The 24,823-nt window shown below is 39.1% G+C and overlaps 1 long non-coding RNA gene across 1 annotated transcript; it reads right to left on the bottom strand.

Annotated features, from left to right (window-relative positions):
- Positions 1-418: 418 nt before the first annotated feature.
- On the bottom strand, positions 419-23,368 carry LOC148186660 (uncharacterized). The gene is made up of 3 exons (XR_015779462.1): positions 23,317-23,368; positions 21,643-21,761; positions 419-2,907 (listed from the first exon to the last, which is right to left on the bottom strand). It is a non-coding gene; the product is annotated as an uncharacterized LOC148186660 (long non-coding RNA).
- Between the last annotated feature and the right edge of the window lie 1,455 nt (positions 23,369-24,823).

The following is a 24,823-nucleotide window of genomic DNA, read 5'->3' as shown; positions in this document are numbered from 1 at the left end:
CTGCATGCGGCCCTTTGCTTCATGTCGCCTTCCCTCTCTCCCTTTTCACATTTTCAGCTGTCCTAAAGGCAAAAGCAAAAACATCTTTTAAAAAAGTTTAATCATTCAGATACAAGAGAAAGGTACTAGTTGGAAAATTCTTACAGAAAGTAATAGGTCTAATGTTTTGCTAGGTGGCCTAGTTGTGACCTATTCTAAAATATACATGGCATAGAGCTCCATGTGCTCCAAACTAATGAGAGACAAATACAAACAAAGCATGCATTTTGGGATTATTTTGGAATGTTTACTTTATTTGACATAAGTGTGTTACTGAAATGAAATTGAAATGTTCAACTGTTATGAGAGCAATAATGTGTTGAATGACCTATAGAAAATAAGGCAAAACACCAATAATATCCCAAACTAAGTACTCACATTGTCACAGTGCAAAAATATTATTTCTGATATTTTAAGTCAACCAAACACCTCTAAACTATGAGGCATCAAATCTATAATATTTCCCACACCAAGTGAAAGCAGCAGAAGCTTTACTACTGTGGGAGGAGCCGACCTCTCCTGCTGGAGGTTAGGTGAAGCCAGGGCAGTGAAAGCTGAACTGGCAGTGCAACTGCTGAGTGAAAATAGATTTATTATGTAACCTGCACAGTGTAAAGAAGAAATTCAATAATAATTGATATTTTAGTATAGTGGTCCTGTCATTCAGATCAATTACACCACTTAACACCAGTGTCAGAATTAGCCAATACTCATGGAAATTCATTTATTATTATTATAACAATATTAAATGATCTTTAAAGAAATATATTATAGGCTAGTGTAATTTAACTTAATTGACACTTTTGCAGTTTATCCGACAGATGATTAATTATACAAAAACAGCAACTTTTAAAATGTAATTATCAAATTATTAAGTTACTTATTCTGAATGCCACAGTTAGGGTCCTTCCAAAAACTAGAGAATAAGACCACATTATTCCATTAGTCCTAAAATCCTTACACTGCTGACCTGTCACTCAAATAATTGATTTTAAAATCTTGCGTCAAAATATATCCCTGACATATTTGTGACATATAAACCCCTCTAGGACCCTCAGGGTATCTGGGGCCGGCCAATTGACCATCCCAAGAGTTGTTTTTTTTTTTATCATGCAGCACAAACCTGGAATAACCTCCCAGATGATGTTAGATCCCCTACACTCACCCTTTTTAAGTCAAATCTAAAAATATTCCTTTTTGACATTGCCTACTACACCTAGTAATGACTACTAACTTATTTTTAAACTTGATTTTAAATAATTTTAAATTATCTTTTTTTCTTGAATATCTTATCTTTACTTTTTTATTGTAAATCTGTATCCTTTCTTATGTCTTATATTGTATTGCTCTGTAAAGCCCTTTGAATTGCCGTTTTAGAAAATGTGTGATACATATAAAGCTGCCTTGCCTTGCCTTGCCTTGAAATTAAAATCAACACTATATTATTCTTTTATTATAGTTGTGAGCTGTTATACCAAAAAGTGAGTTTTCCTTCTAAGATTGTTTCATTCGTATGGTTTTTAGAAGCTAAAAGATGGAAATTAATCTAGATTTTTACAGTTTCTACATTACTACAATTTCCTAAAAATATCTTGTGCCCCTCTGATTCCTGCCCTAAACTTGGGAGTCAAGTGGCAGTAAATGACTGTGGATGAATTATGAATCAGTAAGGCTCAATGTTGACCACAAGGTGGCAACATAAACTCAATAAACACTGAGGCACGATTGAACCAACTCAATTTGGATTTGTAAAGCTGTAATGATACGCTTCAAACTACACTCTTTCAAATGATGAATCGTAATCTGGCTGTTGTGTCATGTAGCTTTTTGAGACTTTTTAAATGCCACTCAGGATGAAATTTAAGACCAATTTTACAATAACCTAAAATGAAAAAACTATTTTGTAAAAAAAAAAACATGACATTTTTAGTCAAGTGAAAAATATTGGGTCTGATTAGAATTGGGAAATACTTGGCATTTGTTATTTTTATAACTGATTTCTTATGCCTCACTTTGTATGGGGTATTAATACACTGCTTTAATTCCCATCATGAAGAGTGTAAGAAGAGGAATTCAGATAAATGTATAAAATAAATAAATAAATATTACCAAGTATTTTTTCTGATTTTACAACGCAATGTCAGAAAAAAGCAATTCATAACATCCTACTAGAAACGTATTTGCATTTTAAAACTTTTGAATGACTGATTTAAGAAATTCTAATAACAACTAAGGCCTTATCTTTAGATTAATGAATTTAATGTCCTTTAAGACTTTTTAAGGATCTGCGGAGACCCTGTTCAAGAGGGAAAGATTCGACTCCAGCAGGAGCCATATGGTATGCATGTGATGTGTTTATTCTACAGCGTGACATTATTTTTACTCTTCCTTTGCTCTTTGATCATTGTTAAGCTCTGTGTGCAGTGTTTACCCTAATCGGGGCCCTCCAATCTGCTGAGCTATAACATGAGGGAGGCATCATATGGGTGTTGGTCTATTGTGCCATCTTCATCGCCTCCCTGTCTGCCTCAACTTAAGAGGCCATACTGGTGCACCGTCTCATCCAAACAGAAGGGAATTCACCCAAACGAACAACTGCTCTGACAGGCGGGCCCTCATCTGTTCTGACGGAGCTGCCTGTCTGCCAGAGAAGGCAGACAGGCAGTCAGAGAGGCAGGTGGATCGGCAGGCGGAGGGTGAGGCACTGCGAGGAGTAGGAGCCCCGTACACTCGATGGGCCCCTCGGCGTATCCATGTGTCCTCTGTGTAAGCCAGCAGGAACACACAGTCAGGCATGTCAGTGGCCCCAGCCGGCACAAGCAGATGTTTTCTGGGTATTGTTGTTCCGCTTCTCTGGTAATTGTTTTTCTTCAGGGCCAGCCAGTGGGACGAGGTGCCAGGTTGTGTTGTGGGAAGGAGTTATGGAAAGATGGAAAGACAGAGTGTATAATCAATCAGCGATGGCTTTGGAGGCTGTTCTACACAGACTGTCCATCTTTTTCCTCGTGCTCCATGTGGCTTCAATTACAGCAACACAAATGGAGAAGCTGAGATGTCACAGTCATGAGGACAAAGACTGCGTTAATTGTGACGGTGAGCTGTTATTTCAAAACTGTAAAGGTCTTTCAATCAATCATTTGTTTGTCACGTGGAGTTATTCAAGGTACAACTTGAGTCTAATGTCTTACATCCTTTAACTTGTGCACTGTGATTTAGTCCTTTTATTCATCTTCTTAGATTGTTATCACTGAGCAATAGATGTCATTTAAACATTGTTTCCAAGCTTTAGCCCTGTTATAGACCACATTTTTTTAGCAAAATGTAACCAAATTTTAGACCACATTTTTAAATAATGATTAAATATATTGAATATACATAAAAACCTGTACATAACAAACAAAAGTGCTGCATACCCCCGCGCTTACATTATCAAGATTCTGTTTACTCTTTCATCTGAACTAAGATGAGACATCTACTAAACTTTCACTTTTCAACCTTGAAAATAGAAAACTAAACGTCCAAAGACGAATACATCTAAATGTCTGAAGTCAAATAGACATATAACAGACATTAATTAAATGTCTTTTCAAAGTCAATTTACTCAGTGCCTGCTGCTTTATAGTTGTTCATGTTTTTGGATAGTTCTGATAGGCCATGGTTTCTGGTTACGCTACTGTCCACACATCCCGACCTCAACAAGAAGTAGCACCACTCTGCAGCTGCTTTGAGGCGGTGTATGGCAGTGATCCACAGCAGGAACAGGAAAGAACCTACAAGTCCCACTAGCCAGTTTTACCTGTTCAAGGCGGGAATATCATGCGGTTATGCCGCCTTGCTGTAATGTCTATAGGGTGTGAACGCGGAAAGGTGGGACAGAGTGGTCTCACCTTTGAACAGAGGTAGTAACAGCCCAGATAAAAGGTCTGTGTAAAACGTAAAGCCAGAGAGGTGTGACCATGGGTAGAGAGGTGTGACATTTTGGTTACATATTATGCTGACAACCACAATGAAGACGATTTTAAAAACATCTGTTAGCAATGAGCAGCTAACTCAAAGAAGAAAAACAACAGTCGTGAATGTCCGAAATTTGGGGAAACAATTAGATTTGGGATTAACTTATCCTCTGAGTAGAGGACGAGATAAGCTGCCAAATAATGATGGCTCGTCATTTCATTCTGTGTAAAAATGCAAAGGCCAGCTGGGGCTGCAGTAGAGTGCCACATTGAATAAATCAAGTATAAACCAGAGTAAAGATTAAAGTTAATTGTCCCTAAAGACACTTTACATACAGGTATCTGTTATTTAGGTATAAAATAATATGTTTTTGCTGTTGTAATACCATAAATCAGCCTGTTATCTTTTTCTTATTGTGAGTCTTTTAATACAGCTGCTTGTGGTTTTGCAGACGCTCTTGAAGCTCTTGAAGCCAGTTTACCCTCACAGACACTTAACAGTTTGTTATGGTACAGAACGCAGCTAATTCACTCCAACTGTGTTAGACACTGAGTGTTATCCTGTGATCCCATGTTGAAAATGCCCTCTTAATTAGCACAGCGAACTACCGAGACCTTATAATAGGGTCAAATGTTCTGGAGACCTTGAGCACAGCAGAGACAGAAAACACCCACTAGGGGGCACTTTGAGACTTTGCATCAAAAGCATGAGCAGCAGAGCCTCTTTTGTACAAAGTAAACTGTTAAGAGTATAGTTTGGGATATATGCTCGGTAAATTTTCTGTACTTCAAATTAAAAAATAATGCATTTTTGCCTGGATTTACATGCTACCATTCCTCTTTTTCCTCTAGCAGTCCTGTGTTGTGCGTTGCAAGCAACTGAGCTGTTGATCGCTTTCAAAAGGTTTTATTCTAGGGTTTGATTTTATGGGACTTTTTATCAGCTACTACATGGCTCAATCCATCATTTGAACACCGTGGTTCTGCAGTGCCGAACCCAACATCCATTCCCCAGAAGGAGCACCAATTCAAGAGAGGAATTGTGAAGCCGCTCTCATCTGTTGTCGTGGCATGCCACACTCCTGGGAAGCTGCAGCCTTCACTAAAAGCCAGTGTCAAGATGTTAAGCTTTTTACAGGCTGACGCAAGATGTAAGTAATTTGGTCCAATCATGTTTTCATTTTTTTTATATATAAATATATAATTGTAGGTGTTAAGAGCGCTGTTAAGAGCATGTGGGGAAGGCAGACAGAAAAAGCTTCAGCCATGGAATCTGCTGTTCACACGCAGAGCATTGGATGGAGACTGTATTTCATAATCTGCCTTCACTGCCAATAGATGCAAGTGAAAATAGAACCAATGTCACATCTGCCTTTTCACTATTTTTGACGGCATCCATTCGCCTAATCCCGTAGTGAACATCATCCATGTCAGACAGAGTGTTTAGACCTCGTTGCACTGCGTGTGAGTCTGTTTTGTATCGTGTTTGCTGAGGCTTTTCCTCCACACCGCCGAGACATCTGACAAAATGAAGAGGCGTCTGAGGCCCCGTGGTTACGGGGTCACACAGCAGCCTTGTGAAGTTGTGGCGGTTACCAGCACGTCTCACTGTACGCTGGCAAGACGAGGCACAACAGTCCAGCCTGATTACAAAGTAGCACCTTTGGCCTCCTTATTTCTCACACCCAGGATGAAGGAGTGACAGCATCTGTGGGATAAGCCTCTTTTGGATGAGACAGATTTACACAAGAGAGAGTGTGTAGCATACCTGAACCGAAAGCAAAAAGGATGCAGCGAGGGGAAGTTAGGTCATATTTAAAACGTTAGAATAATCCTGATGCAATAAGTTGTCTCCTTGACCTACAAATATTGTTGACTTTCTTTATTTGTGTCTACATTTTAATCATTGTGTTTGTTTGCGCTCATGCATGCCTGCTCCTTGCCACTGAATCATACCTGTCAAATTCATATCAGCCATGACTCAAACCCCACCCACTGTCAGCATGATTGGCAGCTCAGGCAAAGTTCAAACACCACGCTCCAGATCATCACCAAAATACAGCTGCTGCCGCATGAGAGAAGAAGCACCTCTGAGTCACACAACAGGACCTTGAAAATTCTTAGTCACACGTTGATTTTTTCTTTATCATTGTTGAACGGTCAATGGGAAACGCAGAGAGAAGAATATAAGTGTCTCTTATGAAAGTACAATATATAACAAAAATTAAATCTTAACTCTAAAGGTGAATACAAAAAGAGAAAGATTAAAAAAAAAAATTAAAATAATAAAAAGGGGAAATCTTTGTAATAAATTTCTGATATTGAAACAATAATGTTGCTCTTTATTTAAAAAAAAAAAAAACTCCATTTTTGTTGTTTTTACATTTGCATCATACATATTCAGAACAAAAGCGAAATGTGTTCCAAGAGTAGTGGTGTTGCTAAAACTAGCAAGAGGACAAAAGAACTGCGCCTGCTGATATACCATGTGTCAACCGCCCTGTCTCTGTGTGTGTGTGTGTGTGTGTGTGTGTGTGCATAGATGCATTGCATGTGTGTGTGCAAGTGTGTGTGGGGGGGGTGCCTATGAGCAAGCACATGCATACATTTGTGTCAACCACATAGAGGTGGCAATTTTTTTCCTTTTCATGGGTGTTAACTGTAAAAGAATTATAGTCCGATTAGTTTTATTATGGGTTTAAAAGGTTTCCAAGATCCAACAAGAAAAAAATGTCGAACACTAAATATATGAATAAATCCTGAAACATAAAGGTGAAATTAGGCATTGAATTCTGTTAACTTCTGTAAAATTTAAAAAGTTGATTTTACTTTTAAAAATCAAGGAAACCGATTTCCTTGAAAAATGTAAGTAAATATAACTATTCGTCTTGTGTTTACTTAGTATCTAATTGCGTAGTTCACTTAAAGGGTAGTTATGTTTACTTAATTTTGTGAAGTTGTTGCAACTTAAAAATGAAAACTTTAATTAGATTAATCTTTCTAAGCCTTAGCAGCTTCAGTACATTAAGTTTACAGTGATATATGTTATGTATTCTGCTGGTTGCAAACTATTAAAAACAGAACTCACAGACCTAACTTCATCATTGGCTAAAATCCTCTTTGTGATGATACAGTTGATTCAGTTTAACTAGGTTTACTGGCATTGAACAATTCTACTTGTCATTTTTAGGTTGTAACAACTTCACATCAATCAAGCAAATTAAGGTAAATCTAATTAGATATAAAGTAAACATAAAATTAGATTAATAACTGTATTAACATTTTTTTTTTCAAGGCAATCAGTCTCCAAGATTATTTTAAGTATGATCAACTTGGCATATTTTACATTGTAGCATTAGGAAAAAAATAATCAAAAATAAAAACTAATTTTTGACCATGAATGTTCTCTTAAATTTAGTTTGAGTCATTTTTGGCCGCACATTTTCGCTTTGTGCTGGTAAAATACTAACATTAATATTAACAACAGACTTATATAATTTTGTCTTAATTTTATGTTGAATTTAATTTTAGTCTTGTTTTGTCACTCATCACAAAATCCAAGTCAGTCAGAATCCAGTCGACCACAGCAACTGCATGTGTGCGCAGGCTAACGTTACTTCATGTAAAACTGCATGCCCAAGTGTTACTTTGAGTGTGTTGATGTTTCCAAGCTGGGTTGAATCATTAGGAAGTGATTCTCTCTAACAAGGGCTAAGGAGCTGTCAGGAGACATTCACAGGCAGGTTTCGCCATGGAGAGTGTGAGGAGTCTTATCAGGGTCTTAGCTGTTTTGCTGCGCCTGTTTATAAAGAGCCTGCTTTATTTGGAGTGAATGCATTCTAGCAAGGTCTCTACTGTTTCTGTGCGTTGATTAAAAGTGTTTTCACGATTACCCGTAGTGAGTCTATTCCAGCCTAACAGGGTTACTAGCAGTTTTAATGAAGGGGAATAATCATTACATGTGAAAGGGGTTCGTCGGGGTCTCGTGCTGTCGTTGTCTGTCTGCTTGTTGTGAGTGTGATGAGGAACTTTGCCTCCACGGGGTTAGATTTGACTTGTTTTTTAATTTGGTCAAAAAATAAAAAATAAAAAATTACAAACATGTCAGACTATTCTACTCCACCGTTGTGTCATTATTATGAACATTCATAATAACACTTCACTCCTCTGCAAAACGTCTCCTCTGTTAAATCTCCACAAAAATTTTGTAAACTGTGATGAGAGTCATATATCTTTATTTTTGTCTCTCTCTGTGTGTTTGGGTGTTCTGCATCTCCCTTTCTCTTCTTCAGATACAGTTGCCCGGCTCGCTAATGTGGCTTTTTCGCTCTGCTCCTTTTGTTGGCTGTGGTCAGCTTTTGCATTTGCTGGTGTGAGTGAATTTCTCACAGCTTCTCGTGAATGTGTTTTTTGAAAGTCCTATTCAACATTTGGTGCAACTATAATCGGCACTAAGCCACTACGCTCATGCAGACGTGTCTGCGGATTCACACATTCAGGCCTTCAGAAGTGTTGTGCCATCTCCTTTTAATTTTTTTTTTTTTTTGCAGTCCAAGTAGCTACTAAAGAAATGTTTTAAGTTGATCAAAGGAATTCTGAGTGGATGCATGGTCACAGGATTAACTGACTGATCAAAGAACATTTAATTAGAGAGGCGGCAAGATGGCTTCCCTCGCGTTTTGCGCTTCCTCATAATATAGGATACAAGCAAAGTAACTGTGGTTATTAAAGAGAAATACGCATAGTAAATATTCTTAAATAATATTAATAATTTTCCAGAAATCATTTATTGTCAACTGTCAGTACAACCCTCTAAACAACAGAGAAAAATATGAAGGTCATTTTAAATGTCACCATTTATTAATTCCTTAAAAGCTTTTAATTTTACTGCATGCACATTTGGTAACAATTGTAGAAGTGTGGTTTGGCACCAGTGAGGTTCCCCCTATCAACGACCTGCCAATCGTACTCTCACTTCTCTTTTTTCCAGTAAAGAACAGCCTGGCGTCTTAAATTTAAACATCACTTCAGGCCTAAGCTTCAGCTATTTGTGTATGCTCGAGAATGCGTGCCGCTCTGCCCCATGTTGTGCACTTCTGTTATCAAATCAAACAATTAGATCTCCAGCCTTGTAGCAGAAAATTACATTTTGACACGACGGTGCATGTTTGATTAATATATTGTAACATCTGACTCTTCGCTCCATCGTTCTCTGATGGGGCCAATAGATAATAAATGGATGACTTGTGAAGCTATAATGAAGTGACTGTCTTGTTATCGACAGGGGAGCCTACAATGCTTTAGTGCAAAGTAGAGCTTCCAACGGAGGCCCTTCGGTGCACAGATTATTACACTGGCCGTTAAAATGAGCTAATGTTCTGCTGCCAGTGCACCTCTCCAAAGGGACAGAAGCTGAATTCCCCTCTCACAGCTGCAAAACAGAGGTGTAAATTAAAGCCAAACAAAGTAAAAAAAAAAAAAAAAATCTCAAATCCAAGGCCAGGCTACAGTATTTTTATGATTAAAATATGGGATTTCCTCTGTTTCTGGTGATGTGGGTGTAAGGCTTTTATTATTGTGTTATGTATGACAGATGATGCTTGTGCAGCTTTTGTTGTGAACTGTGTTAGTGTAGTAATATCTAAAACACAACACTTCCACTTTGAAAAGTCATTGTGATTTTTTTTTTATTTGCTAGGTTTGATTTTTATTTTTGTAAGTGTATTTTCTCATAAACAGTTTGTTGATTTTATTTTGAGAAGTGAGCATAAGCGCAGATTTTGGGGAGGTGGGAGGGACACAGGAGATATATCCCCCTCAACCACTCAATGAGCATTTGTGTCCCAACACAAAATAAAAGCAGCAAAATTTAAGACATTTCCACAATAAATGTGTGCAGAGAAGAAAAAAAATGTGCATACAAATTGACCAGAATACAGAAAATTAAGTGTTTGATGCTCAAAATTTTTAAGGGAAGATCCCGTTTTACATGGCTTTTTATGTACAGGTGAGCAGTCTCAATGAGCAAGAAGTTCTCAGTTGATCAATTTTATTCTGATATGAGTCTTGTTTAATGAACAACGCAAAGTGTCATATGGGCCCCACCCGCAACGCTGAAACGAAACCTAGCAGTCACGATGAGCTAAAGGAGACTCTGTGTTAGATTTGTTGCTGTTGTTTATTTCTCCAGTCTTAATGTGCCACCACTCCCCCCAGGTACTTATTAGCAATGACAGGGAATGTCTGATTTGACAGGAGTGTGACAGGTGTAAATTTCACACACAATTCAACTCCACACATTAATCCAATTAATTTTGAACATGTTCTCCTCTCCTGCTCTCTGCCAGCAGAACTGAGTCAAGGAAGGTTTGAGTTGTTGGTTTCATGGAGCAAATTATTTTCTTTTCAGCCAAACATCTTTTTTTATTTAATTTGTAATACAGGTACAGGTAAGAAAAAATCTGTTTTGGATAAAATGTGAAAATATAAATTTAAAATAGAGAGATCGTTAAAGGGTGAAAAAAAAGCACTTCACAAACATCAAGGCATCTTTGGGGGTGGGGAGTTGGGAGTTAGGGGGATAACAGTGAAAAAATATTCCACTTTGAGAATGTGCAAGATCTCATGCAGTTGCCTCTCTCTCACTCTCTATCCCTCCTCTCTGTTGGCGCTAAATCACACGTTAGTACAGCCAGTGGATGTGTTGACAGTTTTACAAACAGAAATGTAAAACGCCATACTCAAGGGGGTCTAAGAGATAAGGGGGGGAGCTGAATGGGGCAGGAAACAGAACAAACATGGCCCAGAAAAGCATAAAATGCCATGTTGAAACACCTCGGCTGGGTTATTTTAATTACATAGGGTATGCCACACTATCAGCAATAGCCACGAGTGGTGTCACCCGTATGGAGAGGAAGCACTGCTGCTCAATACCGCTGGGATTTCCCATAGCTCGCTGCCTGTGCAGAGCCGGTGTAAAGTGTAAGAATAGTATAGAAGCTGCTGCTTAACATAATGAGTGATCTCTTTGCTTTGCCATTAAAATATATAAACCGCCAAATCAAACACAGCAGCACAAGCTGACTTAACATGCCCCCAAAATGCCACTTTTGCTATAGTGAATCCCCTGCTGTCTGGAGCTCACTGAATAACTATGACCAGCAGAAGCGAGAGACATTCCCAACAGATTGTCTTAGCCTGCTGAGCACAGAGAGAGGACGTTAAGGGACATATAGACACAGCCTGGGGTGCCTTAAAGGGAGGGTGGGGAGGCCTGAATAACCTTACAACATGTCATAGATTACAGATACATATTGTGTCAGAGCTGTCAAAATTGAAATGTCTGGCAGCATTTCAGGTACTGATAAATAGGCTAGTACAAGCATGTCTGATTTACAGTATATCTATTTTTCATGTTTTATTTGTATTACATAACATATCCTATATGACACACTTGTATGATAACAAATTAGCACCTCACATATTACATTACATACAAATGTAAAGTTACGTACTTAACGTCAAGTTATGTACCAATGTAAAGTTACGTAGGGTGGGTTTAGGCAGTAGGCCTAAAGATAAATAGGTTTGGGCATATAAAGTTCAGTAGGTTTGATTTTTGCAAGCAATGATATGTAGATTAGGTTTTGATGAGTAAAGTTAGTTAGGTTTGGTTTAAAAGTAAAGTTAAGTAAGTTTAGTCAAGTATAGTTGTGTTTAAAGTACACTGGTCAGGTGAAGGCAAGTAATACGTAAGTTAGGTTAATAGAAGTCAAGTTATGTTGGTTGGGTTTCAGCAAGTAAAGTTACGTAGGTTAGGTTTAGGAAAGTTAAATTATGTAGGTTTAGACAAGTAAGTAGTAAATAGATTTGGTTTCGGCAAGTTAAAGTTACGTATGATCAGTTTCGGAAAAGAAACATTGTGATGAGATGCCTTTAGTCAAAGATCACGTCGCGTGTTATTTGAAATATTCCACAAACCCAACCTGCCTCTTAACATGGACTTTCGCTCTTTATACTATTTCCATCTTTATCCATCAGCGTGTTGGCCACATGATCACAGCTGTTGCATTTATGTATATTATACACAAATTACTGGTTCAAGTTTACGTGGGTTATATATGAAATGTGGTATATGACATAGGTACAGTATACATGAGAACAGACCTGGATATAAATAACGTGTTTCTGGCTCATCAGGATGCTACTTGCACAAAATATATTAGTTCCTGGAGTTCTCTTGCATCTCCTGGCCGATCTATGCAGCGAAAATAATATCACAGTTGGACATTGCTTCCCTCTCACACTGTCCTTAGTGACATGATTTAACAGGAAAAACAAGGCACTTTTGGTCACTTCAGTAACAATTTTGAGTATAAGTTTCATGTACCAAGTGTGTGTGTGTGTGTGTGTGTGTGTGTGTGTGTGTGTGTGTGTGTGTGTGTGTGTGTGTGTGTGTGTGTGTGTGTGTGTGTGTGCGTGAGTGTGAATGGAGGAGAGGCTGATGTGAAATGGGTGAGAGGATGAGAAGATTCAGGTTTGTTTTCATTAAAAACAAGCAAAGACTACCAGTAACAGACGAGGGACCCCACATATTTGAGCGTCACACAGTGGATGCATTTGTGAGTGTGTGTGTGTCTGTGTTTATATCATGTGTGTATCTACATGTGAGGGAGTTTGCTTGTGGCTAAATGTGAGGCTTTTCATCAGATGGAGTGAGGCTGGCGTGAAGACAACGATTGGCCCCAACTGGTCCTGGTGCTGGTAGGACACAGGCCTTGCCTCTCTGAAAAGGCATCATTAGAAAGTGACAAAACTGCCAGGGGCAAAACTGGCCCCGCACAATGATCAATTCGGCAGACAGGATTGAATTATAGGGGGAGGGCAGGCTTTTAAAGAAGGGGAATTGGAGGGAGTTGGTATAGTACAAGGCCCCCTACTGCTTTAATTACTGATGTGTGCGTCTCCCAATTAACAGCGCACCTATGGTCCACTGGCCACTACGGGCCCGCACAAAGCTGGAGAGGAGAAAGAACATTCTGCGGAGAAGCAGAGAGAGAGAAACGCAGAGACACACAAACCGGGGTGCTCATTAGCGAATGGTAATCAGCGGTCGAGAGGTTGGGCACTCACCTCACAAAACGCCACATGTCAATTTGTCCCTTTCCATTCATGAGCCCACTCTCATTTTACCCCGCTCCCTCATGTTCCCTTGTTGAGGAGAATTGGATGGAGCGCCGTGGGGGGAAACACTCGAAGGGAAACGTAAACACAGGCCTGGAGTAGAGACTGCTTCGTCAACAAGGGGGGGACTGCACTCCTCAGCTGCGTCCATCCTCACACGTTCATAAGACATCAGCCCCATACTATCATATAATTTCATCATAGTATCCCATGCATACCACATTTACATTTACCGATATGGCTGCTGTGAACTTTGAGTACCTCCCTGCCACTATTTCACACAAATAAAGTGTAGCAAACAGTATGACACAGTGTAACATACAGTGTGTGAACACTTTCGCTACCTGTGACATTAACAGTTCTGCCCATTAAAACTACACTGTATCTGATTTGCCCTGTTCACACAACTTGCCACTATTTCTTTAACTACTGAACAACCATGTTGTCCACATATTGACCTACAAGAAACACTTTGACATCTGTGAAATACATTTCTTGCAGAGTAAGATGAAAATATGTACGCATTAGGGGTTGAGAGATTATCAGCCTGGCTGATTATCTGGGTCAATATTTATTTTAATGATCTCTGATCAAATTAATTCATTAAAAAGTGCAAAGAAAGCATGGAAGGAACTTTTACTTTGAGCTATTTTTGTTTATTCTTTTTTTATTTATTTAAATTTTCACTTGACTTTTTTTTTAAAAAGTTGCTATGAACTTGCTATGAAGTTTCAGTTTTGATTAAACATTTGCTAAAGGCAACCAAAACAAAGTTTTGTACCAGAGTTTAATGCATATTAGTTCCAAGTATCAGTTATCAGTCTTATTAACTAATTCTTATCTGTATTGCTATCAATATCGGTGTTTGCCCTGAAAAACCAATATCAGTCAACACCTAGTATGCATATTCACAGTGGTTAAATCAGGCCAGGGCTGTCTGAGTCTCAGAGCCGGTGTAAAAGGGGGGATACTCTGCCAATTTTCATGCAGTTTTGTATCATAACATTGTAGGTAGTAAGTGTAAGTGTGTAGTTTTATGAAAAGGCCATCTTTTCAGCAATGGAGTTACTTATGAAGTGTTTACTTCGTAAGTGCACAGACCACAGTCTTCAATTAGGTGATGTACAAACATCAAAACTTTCCGGGGGTTTCCTTTTTTCTAATAATGTGCAGAATATCTGAGCAATATATGTGCATTCTTTTATTAAACCTTTCAGTTTCTGACCGAGTTTTCTCCATAACTTGGCTTCCACCTATCACTGTCCACCATCTGTGCTGCTTGACTGACTGCCTACATAGGCTAGCTTTCAAACTATGATTTGCTTTTACAAAATGATATATAACTTTAATACAAGATTGTTTGTGGATGGTTGCCTCCAATATAGGACAGCTAACTCTTTCGTTAAAGGTCAGTGTGTGGGATTTAGGAGCATCTATTGGCAGAAATGTTACATAACATAATTATGTTCTCATTAGTTAATAATTGCCTGACAATAACAATTGTTGCATTTTGGTTACCTTTGAATGTGCAGTTAATATCTAAACACGGAGTCGATCCTCTTCGACAGATTCCACCCTGTTGTTTCTACAGTAGCCCAGAACAGACAAACCAAACACTGGCTCTAAATAGGCCTGTTTGCGTTTTTCGTTTTTGCATCAGCCACCATTGTGGCAAACTGAATAAGTTTCAGTTAGTTTCAATCTACAACCTCACCACAAGATGCCATTTAATCCTACACACTGGATTCAAACTATTATACAATTTTAAGTTATATTTAATATACATTTTGTCAAATTACATCAAGTCTATGCACACACGCACCCATGGTAACCACAGTGCCCCACAATGTAACAAATCCCAGTTCAATCACTGAATATTCATATTTAACAGCCAAATGTGAATGTGGTACTGATCTTCCCACCTTTCATCAAGAAAGTGAATGTATGTATTTCCAAAATGTCAAACTATTCCTTTAAATGCAAGCACAAAAACACTACATTTTGTTGCATAAACATTTCAGTGGATTGTTTTTGATATGTAAGATTTGTATTTGTTGCTTTTTAGTTCTTTGATTGGCTCCTGGAGGATCTTTCGAGAGATGACCATGCTTTGCTGTGGCATCATGCATGGGCATGCCCTCCAGCCATGCAAGTGCGTGTAACACCGGCCCTTGTCTTCCTTAGTCCTCACAATGTGACAAAACACCGCACCCAGCACGGTCCGCTGGGCAACGGCAGAATATCTCATGCACCAAAGCCAATTTCATCTGAACTGAAATTGGGGAGGGCCAGCTCACGCTCTCACATTCAAAATTTAAATCAGATCTTCTCTCAGTCAAGTGGAATCGATGCGACTCTCCATCTTACTTTGAAATGAGACCTAGTCATCCTCATGGATTATAGGTGGCTCATCACGGGAAGACTGCGCTGGTAGATATCTCTAGAGATCCATCTCCATCCGATCCTTCTGATCTCCATTTGTCTACCACTCAATCTCTATGTCCCTGTATCCTGTATACCTTCCTGCTCTGTATTTGGATGAGATCAAGGGCCGTGTAAGATAATCCATATTTTAATCAGAAGAATGATTTGAAATGAAATCTGAAAGCATGTGCATACATCCTCAACAAGGCATTCCTATATTAACCCCTTGAAACCCAGACTGACAGCAGTTTACCTGTGCTTTTTGCACATTTTTTGGCCATGTCTCTTTAAGTTGCTCATTGCCTTCTCCCCCTTATTCGGAAGAAATCATATTAATTTATTCAGGTTTCAAAGGGTTAAACAACAATGGTACAGAAACACACTTATCCCTCACTATATTGATGCATCCAGTGCTTAAAACAGTCAAAACATGCTGGATAAACATCTTAAAAACACAACATTACTGATGAATATCCTTAAAAAGAAGTCAAATAAATACAAGCAGAGCAAGGCTTTGATGTGTTTAGCTATTCCACATCCTTTGCACCTCCATTTTCTCATCATGGCAGCTTCAACAAGGTTTAATTGGTATGGAAATAGAAGTGGTAAAACATGACAGGAACTTCTCAAGCCTGGCTATTTAGACCCATTATTACTGTATACTGTCCTTCAACCAATTATCGCCAATCTAGTTCACCACAACCCCCCACCAACCTCCTCCCTCATGATTTAACCAGGCTTCATGCAGCTGCAGAGAGGCAGCTCCGGGTCGATAAATACAACTTGTATTCCAGTGTGGTGCAAATTGAGTTTCTATGGGAGAATAATAGTTTGAAAAGCTTATTTGAGATTTCAGGCCCCCTGCCTCAGCTACTACACACTACAAAATATACTCACATAAACCAGAAGTCCTGCCATTTATTCATCATTTCATGACACCTTCATCCACTCATGAAAGGTTGCACTTCTTTCTTATAATTTGTACCCACAAAACTCTGTGTTTTATCGGGAAATTATGTTATCTTTTGCACACAGAGCCACCTCAGTCTTTGTCTGTGACAGCGCTTCTGTGTGTGCTTTATTTGCACATAGCCAGGAAATGTCACCTTGCAAAGAATATTCACAGCTCAAGCTGTGTGTGTTTGCCACATAACGGAAAATGACTGGACCTCCAAAGAAGCAGATAAAAAGATGAGAAGTTACATCTGCATAAACAGATTTCACCTTAAAACAAACACACTTTCCAGACATTTGAAAGGTGTTTGCGTAAAGTCCGACATTACAGCGCGGCAACCTTCGCCTGAGGTGAAAATAGGGTGATGCTGCAGCTAAATCTTGAATACACAACTGCATTAGTGCAGTACTGTTACACTTCCTGCAAGAATCCATCGCTGGCACACTCATTTGGCATGGACTTCCCATGGACCAGCTTGTTGTCTGGGCCATTGTTAGCCCAGGAGGCTGGCCTGAGCCCTGAGGGCTTGGTCAGCGTTTAGGGTGTTTTGCAGGGTGGGGTGGAGGGGGAAGGGTGGGTGAGGGGGGAGGCTATAGAGATGGGTGCAGGCCAAGGCTGGGCAGGGCTTGATGCCAGGGTCTCAGTGGGACACCCTTCTTTCTGGGAGCCTGCTCAGCCCCCTCCTGGGGCCCCAGCAGGGTGCAGGGATACATGGTCAGTGCAAGACAGGTCCATCTGCCCCACTACCTCTGTCCCGCTCATGCCAGCACCCTCCTATCACCTGCTCCATCGGCACCTTATGGAAATGACCTACTGCTGCCTGACCTAGCTGACACGCATGGCTCACCTTCAGCATATGCCACCGTGGCTTCTGTGTCATCTGTGCTCGGGTTTATGAATGGTTGAGGCAACTTTAAGCCTTGAATATAAAACTGTCAATTGTTTCCTGCACAGTGAAATCTGTCAAGTTGATCTTACTGAAAATAATCTTGGAAACTTTTAAACTTGGAAAGTTTACTTAAAACTTAGTTGTATTAACTAAGTTACTGCAACTTCAAAATGACAAGTGAAATTACCTCATTCTTTCTAAGTGTTAACAACTTCAGTAAACCAAGTTAATCTGACTTACCTTGAAAATAAAGAAGAGGATTTTGCCAATGACGAAGTTAGGAGATCTGCAAAGTTCTGTTTTGTTAACATGTTTAAGAAAATACAGATATGATTGGCTAGTTTACAACCAGCAGAATACAAGTGTATAGCACAGTAAACTTGGTTTACTGAAGTTTCCAAAACTTACAAAAATTGGTTTAATTAAAAATGTCATTTTTATGTTGCAAAAACTGCACAAAATTAAGTAAATATAAAAAAAATTAAAATAAACTTAACAATTAGATGTAAAGTAAACATAAATTAAGATAAATATTTGCTTACATTTTTCTAGATTTTTTTAATAACAAAATCAACATGTCAGATTTTACAATGTGGCAGCACAGTATGAAGAGAAATGTAGCCTCACATCAACAATGTTTTATTCTTTAGTTGTTCTATCAGTAAAGCAAGCAGTGAGCGAGTTTAAAGTACATGCGTATAGTGTGAAGTGTGTCTTTGATGTAACCCAGTGTTAGGGTGGAGGGGTTTTCCTTGTGTACACTTATTTGCTCTTCTTTTTAAAGTGTTGTTTGCAGGTGCAGGGTCGATTGTTGGCCTTCAAAGCGCCACAAAGAACAGCCTCCTGCATGTGACTGCTGTGCTACCTGGCTGTGAACCCACTGAAATTTACAGCAGCAAAAACACCAATCTCACAAGCAAGAGAAAATGTGGAGTCGAAATCTAAAAATAAGACGCCCCGTGTTTGAACAGCTAACACCTTCTTCTTCAAAAAAGCTCTGGTGTGAAAGAGAGCATGGTACTTTCAACGACTAAAAAAGTTCTGAGTTGTAAGACATCAGCCAGCAATGTTTTTGGAAGACAGAAACACAGCCTTCGGCATTTTTTAAATACCGTTGTCAAAATATCAGGCAGGAGCTTATTTTCCAAAAGCGATATTAAATTGTAAAGTTCAATCATAATTTGCCTATAATTATTAGGTTATCACGATCTAAATAAGAGGAAGCAATGTTGGGGTACCATCTGTTAAAACCACTTGCATTTAGAGCCAAGTGTGTTTTATCTTTATCAAGCTAACATCTATTTCCCTTTTTGGGCGCTGTGGTGAACAGACATGGTTTTGTGACTTTGTGTAATAGTAATTTTTGTCTGTCTAGTTGGAGGTGTTAAACAAAGCGGGGCAGAAAAGGAGAACTTCAGTGTCGTTCAGAGGTATTTTTCCCTCACTGTGTTAAAAGTGTTTTATTTTCATTGGCTACCAATTTGCATGACTTGTTCTTCTCTATTCCTGTCTAAGTGTCTCTGAAGCAAAAGTTTAACTGTCAAACTTTCCTTTGGCCTTTTGTTTTTCTGTCAGGTTTCTGGTCCTCAGTATCACCAGATGTCAGTACTTTCTCTGAGCAGAGTTATTTCATTATTATGTTATCTCTTTACCTACACAAGCCCAAAGTGGGTTTGTTGCTGCTCTGCATACAAAAGGACACAGAAATTGTTTCAGTGAAGTAAAAAAATAGGCAAAAAGCTACCAGACAGCATGAAGATCAGTGTGAACTCTGCAGAGATATGTCAGAGGATGTAAAGACAACATGCAGCCTCACTCTCACTACTGAAATCCATGTTCCTTTTTTTCTATATAGACTATTTATATTTTTTGTAGACTATTTAAAGGTTCAGTGTGTAGGGTTTAGGGGTATATATTGGCATAAGTCAAATGTATTAGCATGCTTTCTTTAGTGTATAATATACTGAAAATGTTTCTACTGGTTTAAATCAGTCAGTCCATTTGTTTTGAAGAGGAAGAGACCTCTGCAGATAATTTGGCTCCTGGTGAAAACCTCCTGAATGTCTGGATTTTCAGTCATCAGAGAAAAAAGGTGGCCACACATTAGCAGGTGCTGGGCTAGCAGCTGTCTTAAACAGGCCGAACAGCGTTGGAGAAACACTGATTTGTAACGTGTAACTGCTCTTTTCAGTGTGAACTGTGAACAAATCACCTGGTCCATTTGTCTCTGATAGAATGAGACCCTTTGTGGATAATTCAGCTCACAGTAAAAACCTCCTGAACAATTCACACCAATAGAATTCTGCTCTCATGTCTCAAAGCCTCCACAACCACTTGAAGAGAAACTATAAAAATGATCTTTTCTCATTAATTATTTTAAAAGGCAAGGTAAGGTTTCCACTATGTGTTTACCCTTCCCACACTAATGTTCACTGAAACTCATGCTCAATGTAATTTTTCTCTCTTTTTTTTTTTTTTTTAAGCCTGCTCTTGCCAGCTGTCATCATACACGGCAGATTATAAAATGAACACATCCTGCTAATTTTTTGCTGTATAAAACTGAAATCCGTCACCATCTTTAGTGGGCATGAAGAGTTGTTTTTTTTTTAAATAAACAGAGAACTCATTTAAAGCACACATGAAGTGAGGTAGCTCACTTGCGTCTTCAAATGGGGCAGGCAGCGCAGTCTATTGTGCTGCTGTGGCTGCCAGCGCGCTGAATGCTGTGAATGGGGGAGCAGTCGTGCCCTCTGTGTCGCCCCAGCTGTCTTTGACTGATAGGATGGAGGAAGGGGGAGCGGAGAGGTGTAAGGAAGTTCAGGAGGCCTTTAGATATACAACAGAACTGAACAGACTGTCATGTTAGTCATCTTAACTAACCAACCAGCCAGCCAAGCAGTGGGCTGCCGCGTTAACACACAGCTCCACGGCTCAGAACGAGCTAATTAATGCAGCCAAATGAGATCAGCAGTAGAGGCCCAGGCCAGGGCCATATTGCTAAATAGCTTCCTCCAGTACCGGCCTGTGTGGTGTAATTACCAGCAGGCCACCTCACAATGCCGCCTTTATGTCCCAGTGAAAGTGATTTCATGTCCCTCATTCCCCCATTAGCAGCATGTTTTTCAAATGTGATGAGAGAAGTCTGTCAATGGTTATTGTGCGTGTTTGTGTGAGAGAGTGCCAGTTTGCTTTGAATATAATGGACAGCCTGGTGAATGTATTGAAGCGGGCACATGTTCAATCGATGCCATGAATCTCAGGCTGCAGCCCACCAACAAGTAATGACAGACTAATAAGACATTAAATGAGTTAAACCTGCATGCTAACATGTTTCTCCTTTTAAAGTAGGAAAATCAGCATAGGCCGATGGGTAAATAAAAAGAATGAAGCATTGTAGTGCACCAAATATATACATTTGTTTCTCATTGTAAATACATGAATGTTGTGTTGTAGGGGTGTAACACTTCATCAGTCTGCATCGATATATCAATTAAATGAGCAATGATAACGTATCATCAATACAAAGTGTAAACATTGATCCATATCATCCTCTTCAGGTGCGCCTTTATTTTGAAATTCTCTGTCACTTTCACACAGCGCCAGGCAGATGATGGCAAGCAGCCGAGAGAAAGATGATGTGGATGAGGAAGATAACACATCTACTTGGGAATAAATCATCAGTTTCTTTTCTGAGAAACTCAGGGTGAACAGGCAGAGCACATGCCATATGTAAACAAAAGTAGTACTCAGGAAATACGACGCACATGCTGGACATCTCACTTTGCTAACTTTTTGCAGCACCATTAGCTGCTCTGTTTTAACAAGGTTAGACTGAAAAAAATGTGCATGCAGGCTGAAATTTATCTGTGCTATTCTGTCAGGAGATGCAGGAAATGAAACCAGTGGTGAGTAAAAGAAAGCGTTAATAACACATGGAAATTTGTTAAGTTATGAGTAGAGGAAAAGTCCAGTAGCTGCTAAGCTAATTTATGCAATGTAAAATGTCATTGCCTTAATTTTTGAGCATCTTTGCTTGAATGTTCCTTTAATGCTTTTTTGTCAACTACTTCCTTATAGTTAGTTTTTGTCTGTCTTGGGCCCAACAAAAAAATACCTGTGATCTCAGTAAAAAAAAAAAATTTAAAAAAACATAAGGTTGAAATTCTTCTTGACTGGGTCTCCTTTAATTCAGGTCTTACCTTCCTTCATGATAAGATGAGGCATCCACAGCAGCGACGACAGTCCTGATGGCAGGTCAAGCAGCTCCACGATGTTGCTGATCACAGATTGAATCCTCCTTCAAAAAATAAAAAACAGCCTGCACACAAGTGTGCAGAACAATTATCATACTGTCTGAATGTCCTTTTTAAATTGTTCTTTTCGCAGAATTAACTGAACCTGCATTTACGCAGAATAAAACACTTCCTGTAACTTAAATAACTTGAACTAAATTGCCTCACTTATGTTCCTGCATGTACAGTTTCAATAAATGCACATATTGGACCTTCCACATGAAAATACATACACACTTGCTTTCAGCAGCATTTTTAAATGTGCACAAAGTGGTTCACGTGCTTTCCCAGGTCTACAGCAGCACCTACGCACGCTGCACATTATTCAGCCTAGCCACTAGGCCGCAACTTAGACAACCATAGTGAACTGCTAAAAACATTACACCACCAGCTATGTTCTCTTCAAATCACACAATCATTATATCCTAGCTGGTTTTAATATTTACCAAATATTCTTTACACACAATTCAATCATCTGTGATTAACTCCTTATTTAGGGCTTGACATTATTATCCACCCACCCGCCAAATGCGGGTAGATTTCACCAGTGGCTGGAAACAGAGACACTCTCATTAGCCACTTTGACAGGTGGCATTGTTGAATATCTATTTTTGATTGTAGTTTTCTCTTAAGGAATCTGAATATAAACACATTGCAATATGACACTAGGACACTACAACTCCCATGAGTACTACCTGCACATACTGTTTGCTCATCATTGGTCCATTCCTGAAGTCTGAGGGTTGTTCACACCGAGACATATCGCGAGAAAAGCAGTCAGCAAAACCTCTCATGTTTTTCTGACATTAAAGTTGAATTATTTTCAACTTCCCACTCAATGCACGGAGTTGCCCCGCTCCTCAATGTAACTTTTGGCCACAAGCAGCCCCTCCACGGGCGCTCACAGCTGTTTTTCCAGATCCCTTCAAAGGCGTTTCTGGCGCAGCAGCACCTGGCACTTTGCGTTGGTGTGATCGCCCCTTAATGCTTCGCGCTTGCGCACGACTGACCAACGAAAGCGGAAACAAGAAGTCCAGCTATGAAGACCAGTTTTCACGGAGCAGAGAGACAAAAAAGACAAAAAACAATTCTTCTTTGCTGTTTGTTTCTAGTGCAATATTTTTTGCTTTTTCTGCTCTGTATTAAAATATTTACAACTGTTATTATTAAATATTTAACTTTGTGTTTCTCTCGCCGTTTTTTCAGTTTGCTTTTATCGTTTTAATTAATCTTCTACACACTTGCACCACATTTATCATATGCAAAAAGAAGCTTCTCTATTATGTTTTAGCTAAATATCTTTAGTGTTATACATTCTATCTACTCTTGCTTTGGATGTGTACAGAACAGTAGTCATATACATTTAAAATGGTTGTAAATCTAGTTCAAGTTACTTTTGGCGCGCCATAGTCAACTTTAATCACATAAAACATACTTTCTCAACAGCATAATTGTGGTAAGTGAAAATTCTGAGTGGCTATAACTTTGGAAAACCAGTAGTCACAATGGCTGGTGAGCAAAAAAGCTAATGTCAAGTCCTGTCTTTAATGCTAACTCGCTAGCTTTGGATAGCTAACTTACCGGGATATTTAGGACGGAAACGCCCGTTGGAGTTTCTCCCGAAGTTTTCTTCCCAACTGCAGCCTGAAGTTATCTTTCTCTAACTCTCTGGTGAGACACCAGCTCCACTCATTTTATGCTTATGCGAAATTAAGATTTTCGGCCACACACACCTGTCCATGTTGAGTCTGACTGAGGGGAAAATAAGAGCGAGGCCTTTCTGCACGCGACGCTTAACGTCTCTGCCTGTGAGGCGTTCAGGGAACATCAGTAAACCAAAGAGTCACTAAAACCTGGGTTATACTGTGAGGCGTTTAAGGAACACCTGTAGATTATTATGTCTGAAAATAACCAGTGTTACATAGAGATCGTCATAATTGTGTCTAACCAGAAAAACTAGTGTTTGTAAAAGAAAATGTGGTGCATTTTAACAAAGTGAGATTTAAATGTACTAAAACTAAAAGACAAGAAAAAGCACGTGGTGTTATTCATTCATGAATTTATTAATTTAGTCATTTATTTACATCTATCATGTAATGCAGAAGAAATTTACATCGCTCTGGCTCATTTGATTTATTTAGGTTTTGAATATAGAGAAGAGAGATATCAGTATTATATTTATTTTTTTACAAAGAGTTGTCAGAACTTTAACCCTAACAATAAATCCTATTCATTTAACCCCATCCCACCCCACATTCCCTTTTCATGGGTAGCAAGTGGCCAGTGGAATTATGAAGCACTAGAAATGTACAGAAAAAAATGGAAAATAACACAAAATTAAATAAAATACAATAATCCCTGACAGAACATTGGAAAAGGTAGTGCCAAGCAATAAGAATAAGCAGAATTAATGAGAAAAAAATAAATTGATTAATTATTTTAAAAATCTGGGAGACATTAAAACAGTATAATTTATGATAATAATTCTTCAGAATAAAGTCAATTTTGTGAACCATCCACCACCCAGCCTGTCTACTTACAACACTGCTCAGGACCGTTTCCTTGTTTACTCCTGTCAGCGCATTTATCATGTGATCACATCCTTTCAAAATATGTTGGATATGTACAAATTTGGGTATGAAAGCATACAAATAGTTTGTGAGAACAGGCTGTTGGGGTTTAACTGAATTTTGAATAATCAAGTCGAAGAAGAAAGAATATATATATAAAGGCCCAATTTGTCTCCCCTTTTTTCTCATCCATACGCTGCGGCTGTCTTCCATCATAATCCCTCAATTCAAGTCACCATGAATATAGACACCAACAACCATTTGGTGTGTAATGTAGCAGAAGCATCTCGCTGGCCGTCACTATAGTGCCACCCAGACGCTGTCAAAGGTGCCACGTTTAGCCCCAGGCACTACTACTCAATCACTGCCTGGTTCACAGGGGCCAGCACACCAGCAGAGCCCACTAATGCTTTACTAACCCACACCATCTCCTCCACTCCTCTGTTTCCCCTCCTCTCCTTGTCAGGACAGGCAAAACCAGCGTCTCCCTCAACCCCCTGGGTCCTTGTGGATTGAAC

Source organism: Plectropomus leopardus, chromosome 17 (assembly GCF_026936395.1).
Source record: "Plectropomus leopardus strain MGB_pleo_1.0 chromosome 17, ASM2693639v1, whole genome shotgun sequence".
NCBI lineage: Eukaryota > Metazoa > Chordata > Actinopteri > Perciformes > Serranidae > Plectropomus > Plectropomus leopardus.
Note: the sequence above shows the minus strand (reverse complement) of the source record. Positions and strands in the feature narration are given on the sequence as shown.